This window comes from Galeopterus variegatus, unplaced genomic scaffold (genome assembly GCF_000696425.1).
Source record: "Galeopterus variegatus unplaced genomic scaffold, G_variegatus-3.0.2 Scaffold2174, whole genome shotgun sequence".
Lineage (NCBI taxonomy): Eukaryota > Metazoa > Chordata > Mammalia > Dermoptera > Cynocephalidae > Galeopterus > Galeopterus variegatus.
The window spans coordinates 230,086-234,782 of NW_007728285.1; positions in this window are offsets into that span (position 1 = coordinate 230,086).

Consider the following 4,697-nt stretch of genomic DNA (forward strand, 5'->3'; position numbering starts at 1 on the left):
GGGTTAGAAGGGTCTATAAATAACCTTCCAGGAAATGACATAATTTCAAGGATTGCACAATTTCTACTAAAAGTAAGAAAAACAAATAAAACACTTCACAGCCCCACAAGTCATTCATGGGTATTTACAGGCATTTCTCAGCAGGCTTTCTTTTTCTTTTCTTTCTTTTCTTTCTTTTTTTTTTTTTTTTTTGCAGAACAGTTGGAGGGAGAGTCACACCTCCAGCACTAGTCTGGCTGGAACAATTAGCAATTAAGAGCAGAAATAGCTCAAGTGATAGGGTTTATAAAGTCTGAACTTCAAAGACTGAACTCTTAGTAATTTCAGACATAATCTAAAAGTCATTATCAATAACAATACAAGAAAGAGACAATATCTGTCTAGATTAATGTGGACAACTATGGAATGTTGTTGTCTACCGTGAAACCAAGATATAGGACAATGAGTGAATAGAAATAGAAATTACAGACCTATGGAAGAGGAGGGTTTGCGTCAGAAAATTGGACATGTTTTCAAAAGGCATTTCCAGTTAATTCAACAATATCTTAGAAGGAAGAGACAAGTGTCCATTAAAAATCATCCAAAATAGTTACTTTTAAAATTATTTATATTTGTTAGAGCCATTATTTAGGTTAAACTATTTATAGGCTTGTTCTTGTTTTACCAGAAACTTCAAGTTTAGTAACCATTCCAGTTATTTTTCAGGAGTGGTACTTGAAATAGGTACATTTGGTTGCAAAATCAGATAGGGTAGGCCAGGTGTGCTGAATGGTGCCCTCATAGGTATTGTCCGATTTGAGCGTGCTGACCTTACAAATGACACTGCACTGTTTGAAATGCATGGCACTGGACGGCCAGCTGTTTTCATTGTTGATATTGTCAAAGCAGTCTCTACATTCTCTCTGCTTCTGAAGTTCTTAGCCATTTTTAAAATGACAAACATTACCGCAAAAGTTACTTTCTTTTTGTTCTTAAATCATGTGATGTGTTTTATATTAACAGGAGTTTTACTAAAAGCAACCACACTTTAATAAATAAAACAGCATGTATTTATTAGATTGAGTCTGTTATAACACTGCGCTGTAACCAACTGAGCTAACCGGCCAACCCTGTTTTACTTAAATTTTTAAATTTTATTTTATTATTTTTATACATCTAAAATGATAGAATCTTAAAACTTATTTTCATAGCTAACATTGCCCTTTGAATTAACCATCCTTTTGCTTAATTTTTTAAAAAAAATTTGTCTTTTTTGTAAAGACAAATGTAAATGTCATTGAAAAAAACCATTCATTCACTAATCAGAATTGACCATAAAGTAATGAAAATATTTGCTCGTATTTTTAATTGATTCGGATAATCATCCCATACTTTTCAGTATACATTTGTACAAAGGATTGTGATAACACAATCTTAGTCAAAAGTAGCTTACATTCTAGCAACACAGACATATATAAAAATATTGTAATATTTTTGAATTGTGAATCTTTAGCTCTAGGTGCTTCTCTCTTTTATTATGTTATTCTTTAAGCTGTTTTGTTTTAATTCCAATCTATAATCAGGATGAATTAGATCAAAACAATTTCCACTAACTTTTAAAATACTATTGTGATATGGTATATATACCTCTCTGTATACACATATATATGCCTCCTATTCTCCAGGTTTGATCAATATTGCTTAACATACAAGTTTTGAGAATACCATGAATACTTTATATCTATTTATTTGAAAATTAAGATAAAATTGACAAATTTATAGGGATCGGAGCTGAGGCCACCAGGGGAGGGAAAAGAGGAGGGGGACAATAGGGTTCATGAGAAATTGGTACAGGGCCACAAGAAATAATTACATTGTGTAATGAAAAATACAGAAATTATCCTGATTTGAGCATCACATATTGCACACAGGCATTGATATTCAATGCAGTACCCCACAGATATGTACAATTGATTATATTTCAATAAAATAAATGAATTAAAAAAGGAATCTATGACTTAAAATGATTCAATTAAAATTATCTCATACTGGCTAATGAAGGATTCTCAACCTTGGCAGAATCCTTGACGTTTTATGCCAGATATTTCTTGGTTGGGAGTCTGCAGGGGCAATTAACTGGGCATTTTAGGATGTTTGGTGACATCACTAGATACCACTTGTGTCATATGGCAACTAAAACTTTCTGCAGATATGGTCACATGTCTCCTGGAAGGCAAAATTGCCCTTGGTTGATAACCACTGAATTAGAAGAAGCAGCATTTGAGGGTTTTCCCACAAAGAATAGAACATACACAGTTTACAAGGAAAATTCCACCAAATCTTGAAGATACAGAAGCGTGCAATTTTATACAAACTTATCCAAAAAACTGAAAAAAAGAAATATCTATTTATGAGGCCAAGATAATTTTGATACACAAACAGACATAGATAGAATGGGAAAAAAGAATCTCAGGCATCTCTCACAGATATAGGTGCAAGAATCTCCCCCAAAATGATTTACAAACCAAGTGCAATTGTATATAAGACAATATTATAACATGATAAAATTTAGTTTATTTCAAGAATACAAGAATGTTTTAACATTAGAAAACCTTTACCATTTGCCGCATTCACAGATTAAAGTCACAAAGAAAGTCATATGATTATGCCAATAGAATCAGAAAAGGCATTTGATAAAATTTTACACTCATTTAGAATAAAGACATTTAGCAGACTAAGAACAGAAGGAAGCTTCCTTAAAGTGGAAAATTATATCAGCCTTGCTATATAAAGTGTATCTAAAATTACATCTACCAAAAACCTACAGGAAACATTATTCTTAATGGAAAAAACATGGTATTTTCTTTAAAATCAGAATAAAAAAAATCTCTTCCATTACCTTTTCTAAAATATCTTATACTGGAGCTTCATTTTAGGCAAAGAAGATAGAAAAACACATTAAAGGAAGAAACCAAACAATCATTATTCTTAAATGGTATACATAGCTATATAGAAAAATCCAAAAGATTATACACACAAATTATTAAAATCATGAGAGGCATTAGCAGCCTATGAACATTATATATTTGTAATTCTGTACTTAAGCAATAATTTTTAAAACGTAATTTTAAAAGACACCATTTTAAAAGGCATGGAACATAAAGTTACTAGATATAAATCTTATTAGATTTGCAAGACCAGTCAAAAGATTATAAAACTTTAATGAGTCATTAAATAATCTAAATAAATGGAGACATTATTTTATATATATGAATGCCCAGTATTAAAAATGTTAATTCTCCCAGATAATTCTGTAGATTCAATGTCATTCCAACCAAAGTAACAACAGGAGTTTTTATTGAATCTTGACAAGCTAATTAAAAGGAATTTTTTGAGATAGTAATGTGTCAAGAATACCCTAGATACCCCTGAGGATGAACAACAAAACAAGAAGATGTAGATAAAAATATTTCTTAGAAAATTATAGTAATTAAGATACCATATTATTGGGTCCAGGATAAACATTTAGACCTTTGGGACATGTAGAGAGCCCACACATATACTGTTGTAGAGTGTGAACTTACATGGTGAGGCAGGAAACACCCAGGCGTAAGACAGGAAGGAAAGTTTATTGATGTGCCAGCATGGCTCAGCAGACGCTTGTCCCAAAGGCTGAGCCCCAAATACAGCAGGGCTGTTAATTTTATATCATAGCATTTCCAGGTTTTTGCAAAAGGGCAAAAGAGGTGATCTTATGATCTTATGCGGTTATGACTCTATCTCAGGGTAGAAAAATACAGCAGGGGAGAAGCAGAAGCAGGGTGGTAACATTCTGTTACAGCAGTGTGTGGCAACCGCACTGTGGGGCAACCGCAGTGTGAGACAAGGCTGGGGTGCAGCTGCAGCTGGGTCTGTATGATATCCAGGTGGGGGTCTTGGTTACAGCATGGTGTGGCACAGCATGGGTGCCTAACAGCCACAGCTAGGCCGGACACAGCCAGGTAAGTACAAGTGCCTCAATATGGCTTTACAGATCAATGAAAAAAGGAGGGACCTTTCTGTAAATGGTATAGGGATACTGGTATTCAGAGTAAAAAAAAAAAAAAAAAAAGAAAGACAGAAAGAAATTAGCTTCCCATTTCAAAGCATTCACAAATAATAATTCCAGATCAATTAAATACTTAAATATGAAAAGCCTTAAAACTTTTAGAATAAAATAAATAATATGTGACTATTCTTGGCATAAGAATTTCTTAAATAAAACACAACCATCAACAGGACTAAGCATAGCAGAAGAAATACAATTAATAAATTATAATTAAGAAGTTCTGTTCATCAAAATATAACAAAGAAATGTAAAGCCAGGACAAACCGGTAGTAGATATTCCCAACAAATGTAAATGACAAGTGATTAGTACAGAATATATAAATAATAATTCTAATAAAAATAAAAACTCAATAGAAAAATGTGCAATTACTTTGAATTGGCACATCAAAAAAGAGAAAATGGAAACAGCTGTTAACTCTTTCTACTTTTGTAAAAATATTTGACCTCATTAATGGTCAGTACAATGAAAATTAAAATCTTAGATACTGTTTGACATCCACTAAATTGGCAAATGTTATGACCTGTAGCAATAGCAAGTGTTAAAAAAATGTTGATCATTGGAAAATCTTGTAACGTGCTGATGGGAGTATATAAATTGACACAACCATTT